The following is a 13,418-nucleotide window of genomic DNA, read 5'->3' as shown; positions in this document are numbered from 1 at the left end:
ACGCACTGAATTTAAACATTCAATAAAAAATTTCTGGTGATTTGATGACTTACAAATCCGTTGATTCCATAACAAATCCCGATGATGTAGTAAATTATCCAAAGGAGTTTTTGAACTCTCTGGAGTTACCAGGATTTCCACCATATAACTTACAACTCAAGGTTCAGTTATTATGCGTAATTTGAATCCACCGCGGCTTTGCAAAAGCACTGGACTTGCGGTGAAAAGGCTTATGCCCAATTTGATTGAGGCAACCATTATTAACACGAATATCAATTATTCCGAGTGATCTTCCGTTTGACTTCAAACCATTGCAACTTCCGGTTCATCTTGAGTTCGCAATAACAATTAACAAGTCACAAGGCCAATCGCTTAATGTTTTTGGGATAAATTTAGAAAATCATTGTTTTTCACATGGGCAACGTTGCATGTTCACGAGTTGGGAAACCATCCGCTTTGTTTGTCTTAACGTCAGACCAAAAAACCAAAAAACGTGGTTTACCAAAGAGCTCTTCAATAAAACGGATAATTTGCGGACAAGTATAACCCTTCGATTCAGTATTTACTTTGGATTCACTTTCATTTTTTATTTAGAGAAGTTGAACTCAATTATACTTATACAAATGAATTCATTACTTTTATGAAATGAAATAAAATTTTTCCTTTTCAAATATAAAACAAAAAAAAACAATTTTTCTTCATCTTTTAATCCCAAAACGAAATGTTCCAAAACACGAAGCCATCTAGTGCAAAACGGAGTTCGCCGGGCTTGCTAGTATTCAATACAACTTGTTTTTTTTTTCAAAAACCAATAAAAGAAGGATAAATCCTTAACCATAGAGAAATGTATTATCAAGTGAAGTCTAATTTATGAAGCCTAAACACATTTTAAAGCACCATATACAGCAATGGACAGAGAAATAGCACATCTAATGGAAGACACATTAAAACAAACATTTAGATTTTCAGCTGATTAGTATAGGGAGTTTTATAATAGTTTATAATACAAAAATAACAGCAGTTCCCCACAAATTTTTTGGTTCAAACATATTTTATTTTCTAAAACTTTGTCAAAATTTTGTGTTCGTAATTTGGCTTCTTTCTACAAGAAAAACATATTTTCGTATTGCTCCAAAAGGGTACACCTCACAAAAATCTTCATATTGTTTTTAAGTTTTCTCAAGAACTAATGGAACGATTTCAAAATTCTTCTCTTTCTGTGCAAGCTCTTGTCAATGATCAAATTGATGATGATTTTTTATGATCAAAAATGTATTTTTTTTTTTATTTTTAATAAAATACTATTTTTTTTTCTAAAACTCGATATCTAAGAAAGGGGACAACATATTTTACGAAATTTGAATGTAAAATGTTCATATATTTATAAGCTCTTTATTTAGTGCTTATACCAAAAATATTTTTAAGACAAAATTAAAAATGATTTTCGAAAAAATAGGTTAATCTAGATTTTTTGACAAATAACATGGCATTTAAATTTTTGAGAAGAACTTATTTTGGAGGTACATTTTTGAATCTTAAAATAGGCAATATTTTTTAACAGACTTTTTGGAAGAAATTATCAAGTTCTTGCGACCTAGTCGTGCATTTCATTTCTTTCAAAATTGGTTTTCTGTTGAATACAAAAGATCTTAAAAAATTAAGTAAATCTACTTTTGAAGTGAATTTGCTTTATATGCTCTAGAACTGAGATTCAAACATGAATTTGAATAGTACAAATGTCCCAAAAAATCAAGTGACACTTTTGTTAAACTAATGGCTAAGTGAAAAACATAATAAACGTTTCATATCTATTGATATAAAAGCTTTGAAACGTGTAATTTGTGACGGATACAAAACTTTTCTTCCCAACTTATTTGTTTACTTTCCTTACTTTATTTTAATTTATTTTTTTTTAGATACATTTTGTTCTTAAATACAACTATTTCCTTAAATTTAAGAACCAAACCTTTTTGTCTCTACAATTTTTAAGTTTTGTTGACGCCTTTATAAGATCCAAATACGAGTAAGCAGATTGATAACGATAGTAATAAGAGACTCCCGGAAATTGAGTTCGAAAAAAAACGTCAAGAAAAGCCCGACATTTTTACATATCAGATATCTCATTTTCTGGATTTTTAAATTTTTGCTGCGTTCTTCGCATTAATAAAATTAAAACAAGAAAAGTTTCCTACATTTCTGCGCGAAATGCACCAAAAACTCTCTAAGCTATTGTATTTAGCTCTCAAATATGGCATATTTAGACAGCTGTTTGAATCTTGGAATGCTTTCATATGAGTCATCCAAATTAAATAGTTAGACCATAACTTGCTGGACAACAGTGTTCTAAATAAATTGATAACTAAAGTTGTCATTTAAGCAATTATTAAATTTTGTTAGCATCCTTTACAAAACATTAGAGAACATTTTTAAGCGGTGAGTAAAAACTCATCTAAGTGTGTGATCCCCCCCCCCCCCCTGATGAAAAGTCTGGATCCGCCCTTGCGTCTTTTATTATAATTGTCTTAACAAAACCCTGTATTTAATTAAGCTTTCGAAATAGTTCTATTTTAAGATGGCATACAAACATTTTTAGGAAATTAGTATATACACTTAATTTGTACAATTCATTGTCACTTCTTGAAAGAGCAGCTGTACAGTAAATTTTTTAAGAGCTATTAGCAATGTGATCAACAATGGTTTAGGGGATCATTTGAAGACTTATTGCCTTACCACATATGTAAGTGTGGAATATACTGTATTGTAAGTGCCAACAAGATTTGTATTGTTAACAGAAACATCAAAAGATTACTGCTTGTCCATGGAATTACGTATGGCTTGAACCAGTATTTCAATTCATTTCAATTAATCAGTGTTTGAGAATGACCATTTAAAAATCTCTATTCAAATTTGATTTACTTAAATTTAAAATATTAAAACATAACTTATTAAATTTGAATTATCTAACTTAACAAAAAAAACTCTTTTGCTGAACATTTGTAAAATTACCCTATGTTAAAATCATATTTTTTGTATTCCAAATTATTACTTACAAATATTACGTTCTGTTAGTCGTGAGAATGATCTTCTCTCATCTCATTTTTTTCTGTTAACTGTTATACACTTGCCTGATTGCAATTTTGTTAAAATGCTTTTTCATCATTAGTGCTTTTACCTTCCTTAAGAAGACATCGTTAATTAGTAATTTAATAAATAATTGTAATTATAACGTTCGATTTGGTTTTTTTCGTTTTCGTTCTAACACAATCAGCTTAAGCTAAAACATTAAAATAGGTTTGAAGTTCCACCAATTTTGACATTTCTCAACGTTTCAAGGTCCCTTATGTCGAAAACAATATTTTCTATGAGCTTAATTTGGTTTGAAGCCAATATTTTTAATTTTTGAAAAGAAATTTGAGTCGAAAGTAAATTTGTATTTGTTGTTTCTTTAGATTTTTATTTTTTTTTTTAAACTATCAATTCGATTTTTCTCAAAATTTTATCAGATATCAAAAACGTTACTCTGCATGCACATTATTTTATTATCACGTCACAATATATAATTTAAAATTTAATGCAAGTATATAGGCGTTATTGGTTTGTGAGATATTTTCAACATTTTTTTTACTGCTATGGTAAAAAAAAAAACAACCACTCAATTTTTTTGAGAGTCCTTTCTGCATCTTTCTGCATTATTATCTAAATAACAAAATTTATTTGACGACGAAAAAATCTTCACACAGACATCTCTCTAAAAATCTTTTATTTCGAGTCTAGGGACCTTGAAACGTCGAGAAATCTCAAAACATTAAATTCATCAAATCGGACCAATTACAATAACTTCCTACGGGAAGTTGAAAAGACGCCAGCCTTTTACATACCCAGGAAAGAAAAGATAAACAATCAACGATGTGTGTTTGTATTTTAGCAGAATAATTATGGTTGGGGAGCAGTTTAGAAACTGAATATGTATAATAATAATAATCTAAAAATTCAAAAGAATGGGTAAGTTTTATGTGTAAATTTTGGTGGAATTGGTCGATTAATATCATCTTCTTTTGGCCTGAAATCTTTGATCTCATTGGACTTTTTCTTGTATACGAATCTATGTAGGGAACCAAAGGCCAACGATTCAAATCATCCTTAATTATGCCCCCCCAGAATCATAAAAACTTTGCGGACCACCCCCACAAGCCAAAGCAAACAATGGTTACTTATTTTCAACTAATAATTAATGTTATAAGCTTAAAATCGTCTGATGTTATTTTTTTGTTTTGAAAATTGCGTCAGCCTTTATATTTTGCTTCCTAACTCATTTTATCACGTGAAAGTTGTGTACCTTTTCATTGTGTAGATACATTTTGGAAATATACTTGTATAAGACTAAATAATGACTACGATTTAAAATAAATAGAATAGAATACCATTTCCGCATGTCCATTTCTCATTTTTCATCCACAAAAGTTTTAAAACGCTCCTTCATGCTTTAAATAAAGCATCTTTCATCTTCTCTCTCTTTAAATTCATGAAATTGTATTTCAAATTTCTGAAGTATCCACACCGCCTTCTGCAAGGGTATAAAGGATGTTCAGAAGGTGTGATTCTCACAAGGATCTCACAATAGTGTGGGGTAATTTTTATTTTTGAAAATTTATTAGAATAGATAAGCTTCTTGCCACTTGTTCTATGTATTTTCTGTTGGTGGCATAAGTTTATTTATTAGATTGACCTTAAATTTAAGGATGTGACGTAATCACTTAAGCGTATGACATTGTTTTTTCTGTATGTTTTTTGTTTTGTTTTTGTTTTAAGTCTGTTCACAATTTTCAAGTGAATAAAATATTTGAGGGAGTTTGAAATATAAATCCACTTAAGATGGGGAAACATGAAAAAGGCGGACATTTTGATTGCTATAATCCAGATATTTTGCACAAAATTGAAACAGAAATAGAAACAGAAATAAAAATAAAAAGGGTATTATGGGATTAAAAGCGTTAAAAAATAAATTGATAAGGGTTACAAAAAAAAAGAACTTTTACCATATGGCTATGATGACTTTAGATACACAGCACACATATTCATGGTTATAAGAAATTATCCTTTAAAATAAGATATCTAATTGAATTAAAAAACAAATTAAGAGTTTTTTTGCAACGAGAACAGGATAAGAAGATACAATCAAGTTTAAAAGCCAATTGCAAAACCTCATAATCATCCCAAAGCCGTTAAATATGTTTAAGCGGACAGCAAAATCAGATTTATAAAAAAAATCAACCCACAACAAAGATCTAGCCATACATAATCCTCTTCACAAACCTCTTAACCATTTTCAAAAACACCGGAAAAGAGCCTTTCATAGCCTTTCACCCCTCCCCTTTCACATCACGTGAATGGATTCACCTTAAACCGTTATATCCTTGCACATGAATTGAACCTAACTACTTTCCTCTCGAAGTCATCCCATCCGCATTCAGCAACAGAAGCCCACCTTCAATGCAACGGTTAACATTAAATTTGAGTTACTCAAAACATCACGTACCTACTTGCTTGCAGTAGAACGAACTACCCCATCAGTATATGCAGCTATAGCTTTACATAGCTAGACCTCACCAGGCCACCAATGCCACAGCTATGCTCAATGGAATTTCTCTCATGCAAAATTCATCTTCCTCAAGGCTTCTTCTTTAAACATGCTTTTGAAATTTTCCAAAAAGAAAAAAATTATAGAAAAAAATGAGTGCCTTTCAAAAGGACGAGTACGGAAGCAAACTTTAAATGAAGGAACTTTTAAGTATCCTGCATGCCGTCGCCGCCGCGCTGCTACCACCGCGACCACCACTGAACCGCGACGTTCAAGATCTTTTCCACATCAACCGCCCACGCTGGAGTGGAAAACTTTTGAAAATTATCCAATTCGATGGCAAACACCTTCACAACTTATGTACCTTACCGGAGCTTCGAGGTTAGGTTATTTTTTTAAAGGGCCAACCATATTGACTCGAGTTCTTGTAGGGTGATGGCATTTCTTGCACATCGATCGCTTGTTTTGTTCCATGATGTGCGATGTCTATGTAAACACAGAAGTCAATCCAGCCAGCTACATATATAGAGGTATCATGGGGGCTTATAGTCAGAAACACGGAGGTCCTGGGGATATCATGTGAAAAGACAAATCGCAAACTCAGTTATATTTATGCAAAAGTCTGCTTATATCTTTATACGTCAACATGGTGCAGCAGCATCAAGAATTGATGCTAAAACTTATTAGGAAACAATAACCTATGATTCAGGCTTTATTCAGGACATTTGAAGGTCTTGCAAAAGGATAAGCCCCTTCAATCAACTTTACCTGGGATGCTCGTGTACGCGTGAGCGTGACAGTATAAACCACCAACATGGCAATGTACGGTACGTGTATAGTGTGACTATGGGCGTGTTTCCATTGCTGTCGAAGAGGTTTACCTTTTTGTATAAGTACAAGGATGTTCTAGGACTCTGCATCTACATTTACTCAGGAGCAGCAGCAGCTATAGCAAACTTCAACGACTTAACATTGCTGGTCACGATTCTCAATTTCCGTCGGTGTAATTTTATCTTCTTTTTCCTTCTTTTCTTCTTCTATTTTTTTTTCTTTCTGAGCGATGTATTTTTATGTTTACTTTTTGATGCATAAGGATATGGCATGGAATGAAGAGGAAATAGTTCAATGGGCTACCGTTAACTATTCGTCTATCGTAGTTACCTACCTATGAACATTATACATATACCGATAGGAAAACTGTGAAACGTGTGTTGGGGCAAAATTGTGTCAAGGGGCTAAAGTTTGGTATTTATAGGTTCATTCTCTTGGTAGTTATTTCATTTGAAAGGTTCTCTCGCTTTTCGGGGGATAAGGACTTATCTTTGAATTGATATTGATTGAATTCTATATTTTTCTTCTTTTTTTTGATGAACATTCTCGTTTACCAAAGGGACATTTTGATTGAATATTATATCGTGGAATATAACAAAAAATAATACTAGCTTGTACTACCGACATACATATATCTGGGTCATGGCAAATGTAACGATGTCACATAATATTCTTCGTATGGTTACAGTACATACATATATGTTATATGCACCTACTGGCATATACAGTGTCAAAGGAGGTTCGTTTTTGGATGATGAAAGTTTGTTAAAATTAATTTAAAAAAAGAAATAAATTGCAAACAGCTTAAAAGCAGATCGATTTCGGATTTCAGAATGAAGTTTTGAACAAAAATTAAACCATTTTGTTTGTAACATGCATTTGATAGCGCAAAATTAATATGAATTCTGGAAATTAAGTTTTTTCCTAAGTCACCAGCTACAGTTTTCCTTGAAACTTGTCACTTCTCTTTTTAAAGTCGATATATTGTAACGATCAGTGATATTTAACTGAAGTACTAAAAATTATGAACACAATTTGTTCATCTAATTAAACTCAATTCAATTTTTGTAACTTCCCATATCAAGTTATTTTAATGGGTTCGATTTTTCGAATTGAACATTTTAAAAATTCGCGGAGTTTCAAGGTATTTAGAGTCTAAATAAATGATTTTTAGAGAGATGTCTGTTCGTAGGTTCGCAAAGTTTTTTTTCGTCGTCCATAGCTCAAAACTTAAAATAAATTTTGTAATACGGATAATGTAGAAAGGACTCTCAAAAATTGAATGGGTGACGTTTCAGTCCGGGGTATCTCCAGCCAGTTCGGTCCCTAGCTAGCTGTCTCCAGTTTTGTACGCCAGTTTGAGCTCTTCACCCACCTGCGTGTGCAACCTGAGTCGCGGTCTTCCTCGACTACACCGTCCTTCGTGATTGGATTCAAATACCTGGAGTGTTGATGTCCGTTCGCTGCTTGCTAGGTCAGTATCGCGTTCAGCCCGTACAGTTCGTTCTTATATCTTCTCCTCCATTCTCCATTAATGCATACGGAACCAAAACCACCCGAAGAATTTTTCACTCGAAGCAATACGAGACGTTCTCATCTTTCTTTGACAGGGTCCAGGCGTCAGCGCCATTAATGAGAACCGGGTGTCTTATAGATGGTTATATACGAGTAGATTTTAGATGCTCGCGAGAGGACTGAACTTCTCAATTGCCTTCTAAGTCCAAAGAAGCAAGGATTTTCAAGAGTTAAGCCCCAACTATAATAGACTTAACCAAAAGTAAGCTAGTGTTCCATTAAGCTGGCTTAGGCTCGGTTAAGTCTATTATAGTTGAAGCTTTATCCTTCTGTGTTTATAACGGTGCCTAGTTAGACAAAGTCCTTAACTACCTCAAAGTTATAGCTGTCCATGGTGACGTTTTGTCCAAGACGTCGTCGTTCAGTGTCGTTTTTTGATGACAGCATATACTTGGTCTTGCCCTCATTGACCACTAAACCCATCTTCTTCGCTTCCATCGCAATGCTCAAAAACGCTTCACTCCCATCACGCTTTGATCTTACAATTATGTCAATATCATCTGCGTATCCGAGTAATTGGATGGACCTTTGGAAGATTGTGCCTCTAGTGTTGACGGTTGAGTTTTGCACAATTCTTTCCAAAACGATATTGAAAAAGTCGCATGACAGTGCATTGCCTTTTTTTTAACCTTTTTTGACATCAAATGCATCGGTAAGATCTTTTCCGACCTTGATAGAGCAGCGTGCATTCTGTATCGTCAATCTGCACAAACGGATAAGTTTGACAGGGATGCCAAAACTAGACATTGCTCGGTAGAGCTCTTCCCTATAGATGCTGTCATACGCGGCTTTAAAATCGATAAAGAGATGGTGGGTATCGATTTGAAGTTCGTGGTTTTTTCCAAGATTTGCCGTAGTGTGAATATTTGGTCGATAGTGGACTTTCCTGGTCTGAAGCCACACTGATAAGGACCAATATGGTTATTTATTTTTTTTTGACAGCATCGACTGCGGTTCTACTACGATGTTCCCCTGATCGTCTTTACAGGCTTCGGTTAGTGGCTGGTACCGTTGGGAGGTTTTTTTTACCTTTTGGTAAAATTTACGAACCTCATTCTTGTTATGAAATCCCTCTATCTCCATGATCGCGCACTTCTCATACTCTCTTTTTTTCCATCTAAGAAACCGGTGTTCCTCTTTCCTCTTCTGCTCGTAGAGCTCGCGAGCAGCTCTAGTCCTTTTTGTGCAGCGCCGTTTTGTATGCGTCTTGTTTCGCTGCGTGCGCTTGCCAGCATTCGTCGTCAAACCAGGGGTTTCGCTGTGGTGGCCGTGTGAAACCTAGCACTTTAGAGGCGGCATCTCTGATGGTTGCAAGGCAATGTTGCCACTGGTTTTCAATGCTTAATGCAGGCAGCATAGGACTCCTTAAGAGGTTATTAGAGACTCGATCGGAAAAGGACATGGCAGTCTCTTGCGATTGTAGCCGTCTAACGTCGAATCTTCTCACAGTACTTCCTTGTTTTGGCTTACTTACTTACTTATCCGGCTCACAATCCATGAAGGGTCTCATCCTGAGAAACTGTAATCTTCCATCGCGGACGATCCCTCGCATGCACTCTCTAGTCACCGATACCAAGCGCTCTGGCATCCGCAGTCACTTGGTCCTTGTACCGTAGGTTCGGTCTTCCTTGTCGTCTTGAACCTGGGGGCTGAGCTGAGAAGACTTTCTTGGCTGGAGCGTTGTCGTCCATTCGCTCGATGTGGCCGAGCCAATGTAGTCGTCTTTAATTGGCCTTCTGGACTACATCCACATCTTGGTACAGCTCATACAGTTCTCGGTCGTATCTTCTTCTCCATCGTCGCGTACGGGTCCAAAAATCCGTCGAAGAATTTTTCAATTCCCCTTTTTTACTTATCGTCCAGCACTCGGCGCCGTAGAGTAGGACTGGTAAAATCAATGTTTTATATAGCAGGCACTTTGTCTTTCGAGTGAGGAGTTTTAAAACCCAGTTCTTTGGCCAAATCGAATCAGCAGTTCGCTTCGGATCTCCACTAAGGTGTCGTTCGTGGGATTGATGTTTGTTCCAAGGTAGGTGAACTTCTTAACTACCTCAAAATTGCTGATACCAACAGTGACATTCTGTCCTAGGCGGTGGACAGATGTTGCTTTGTTTGTTGATAACATGTGCTTTGTTTTGTCCTCATTCACTTCAAGACCAACTAGTTTCGCCTGTTCTTCAATCGCTGTGAAGGCCTCAAGCACAGCTCTCTTGGATCGATTATGTCTATGTCATCCACAAAGCCTAGGAGCTGGGTGGATTTGTTGAAGATAATGTCCTCCGTGCTCACACCTGCCTTATACACTATCTGCTCCAGAACTATGTTGAAGAAGTCACATGACAATGCATCTCCTTGTTTTAACCCTGCGCAAATCTGGAATAACTCGGATGAGCTGTTACCCATTTGCACACTGCACTGCGTATTGTTTAGCGTCATGCGGCACAGCTGGATCAGTTTGTTCGGGATCCCGAATGCAGACATCACCATCATAAGCTCTTGGCGGTGGATGCTATCATAAGCAGCTTTAAAGTCGATGAAAAGATGCTGGGATTCGACTTGAAATTCGTTGGTCTTTTCCAGGATCAGCCTCAGTGTGAATATTTGGTCTATCGTTGTTGTGCCTGGCCTAAGGCCACACTGGTAGGTGGCGATATCTGTGTTGCAGAAAGGTTTAAGACGCTTACACAATACGTTAGATAGGATTTTGTATGCAACATTAAGCAGGGATATGCCACGGTAGTTTTTGCATAACATCGGGTAACCTTTTTTGTAGATGGGGCATATCGACCAGTCAGTGGGTATGCATTCTTTCTCCCACACTTTGATGATGACCTGGTGCATGCGATTTATCAAAACACTTCCTCCATGTTTAAAGAGTTCCGCGGTTATGCCATCCGACCTGGCGGACTTGTTATTTTTTAGCTTTCGGATGGCTCTTTCTACCTCTTCTCTGCTGGGGGCTGGGACTGGGTCTTCATTGACTGGTCTTGCTTCTTTTTCGTCATTATCTTGCTCAACATTTTGAGCATTCAGCAGCTGTTGGAAGTGCTGCTTGCAAACAACTCCCTGTGCTTCGGTGACTAGGTTTTCTTCACTGTTTCGAAGAGCTTATGTCCCGGTTCTTTAACCAGAAGCCAATTGCTTCTACCTTTTAAAGAAACGTCTGGTGTTGTTCTTGGCCCTTCTTAGCCATTACCAGAAAGTGGTCAGAGTCGACAATTGCTTCTCGGAAAGTGCGCACGATCAGGATGTTGAATACGTGCCTTGCGCCGATTAGCACATGGTCGATTTGGTTGGTGGTTCGACAATCCGGAGATCGCGAGGTTGCTGTGTAGATCTTCCGTCTTGAAAAACTAGTGCTACTTATCACCGTATTACGAGCTGCAGCAAAGTCGATTAGTCGGAAGCCGTTATTTGTTGTTTCTTCGTGGAGGCTGTGCTTTCCAACTAATCCGCCAAAAATGTCTTACTTCCCGATTTTTGCATTAAAGTCTCCGAGTACGATTTTGACGTCGTACTCTGGACATGCTCCGTAGGCTCTATCCAGGAGGTCGTAGAAATCCTCCTTGCTAGACTCCTCAGCATCATCGGTAGCGACGTGTGCACATATTATACTGATGTTCTGTAATGTGGCCTTGATGCGGATCACAGCCAGGCGATCACTTATTATTTTGAAATCCATGACTTTCTTTCCCACGACAAATTCGCATCTATATATATGCAATCTTTGATGACAGCTATAATAAATGTCGCAATTCTTTCTCTTCATTGTCCCTGATCCTATCCATCGTATTTCCTGGATCGCAGTAATTTATGCCTTATACTGCGAGAGGACAGATTCAAGTTTCTGAGTAGCACCTGTAGTGTAGAGGGTTCTTACATTCCAGGTACAAACTCTCAATGCGTTGTCGTTCCGGGTCTGATTACCATAGAATAACAATTTTGACACATTATTTACATAGATATAAAATATCACAAAGAAATTGTATATTGTGTAATCCTAACATCTAGCAAATTCATTGAACTAAATAAAGGCAAGTCCCTACAAAAATTTAACTGATTTTGTTAAAAAGAAAAAAATCTTTAGACCAATGCTATGCTTTTTCTTTATCTTTTCAATTGTTAATAACGTATGTGCATTTTTGACTTATATTTCATAAAAATTAAGGTTTAAAGTCAAAATAAAACTTAAAACCAAATCTTAGATGAATTTAATTCTCACAAAAAATGTTGCTATAAAACTTTATTTTCAAAGCCTAACACACAATATTGTGCATAATATGAAAAGCTTTAACTTTCATTTGAAGTCACTTTGAATAATTTATAAGGAAAACATTAAGTATTGATTTTGCACTCAAACAACGCACTTTCTTAGCAAATGTATCCACTATCCACAGATATATATCCTTACACCCATACACAAACATGGATTGGTATCCATGTGCATGCCTATATGTATGTATTTATGGTTCTTTTTATTGCTTCGTCTAGGAGAATGCATTTATTTGGTATGTAGATCGCATTCTATTGCTTTCTCACATTGAATTCAAAAAGGATAAAGGAGACTTCTTAAAATATTTAAATATTCCTTGCTTGCATTTGAACTCAGAATGTAGACGTGTACATAAGATACAAAGTCTTCTATTCGTTGCTTGGTTTTATATGCAAATCAAACGATTTTGTTTCAGTTTCATGCAATGCACTTAGATTATTCAAACAGTAATTTAAACACATACATAGTAGGCTTGGTAGTTTAGTGCCAATTTTCTCAACAGCGTTCAGTTTCAAAAAAAAATTTAGAAGAAAGTCGAATACGCATTCTACCCCCACTTACAGCTTTTCATTCGTGCCCGTCTATCATTATTTTGATAAGTTTTACAAAATATTAATAACGACATTTTTAGTGAGTTAAAACTATTTTGAAGCCCATAATTTTTGATTATTGAAAAAAAAGTAGCCAGTTGGATTTTTAAAAAAACTTAACTACTAAAAGCCAATCACAATATTTTGCATATGGTTAAATAAATTAAAAATTAACAAGGATGCTTCAGATGTTTTCAAATTTATGTTTAGATCAAATGATTTTACGATCTTATGAAGTCATATCTATTTTATTGTTTTGTAGATACTATCCCACTGCGCTAATTAAAAACTCTAAATAGGAGTCCACAATGGTTTGATTCACATTTAATAACTTTAAAATAAATGAAATAAGGCCTGGTTAAAGTTCAATATAACAAAGAGTGATGAAACGCTTAGTGTTTACTAAGAATTGGAATACAGCTTTGTGACTTATTCAAACTTTATGATCTAAAAAAAAACCACATAAGTTTTGGAGATACTTTAATAGTAAACCTTAATTTGAAGAATATCCAGCTGGCATGAACTAGCTTCAAGGCACCTCCGAGAGTTAATTTCGAGCATGTTTGGAGAG

At 35.6% G+C, this 13,418-nt stretch overlaps 1 protein-coding gene across 1 annotated transcript in view; it reads left to right on the top strand.

Annotated features, from left to right (window-relative positions):
• The window catches only part of LOC129945652 (acetylcholine receptor subunit alpha-like), a 170,175-nt gene that overhangs the window by 103,985 nt on the left and 52,772 nt on the right, over positions 1-13,418 (top strand). The gene's annotated exons all lie outside the window — the stretch shown is intronic.

The sequence above is a fragment of the Eupeodes corollae genome, chromosome 2 (genome assembly GCF_945859685.1).
Source record: "Eupeodes corollae chromosome 2, idEupCoro1.1, whole genome shotgun sequence".
NCBI lineage: Eukaryota > Metazoa > Arthropoda > Insecta > Diptera > Syrphidae > Eupeodes > Eupeodes corollae.
This window is presented reverse-complemented; position numbering and strand designations above follow the sequence as displayed.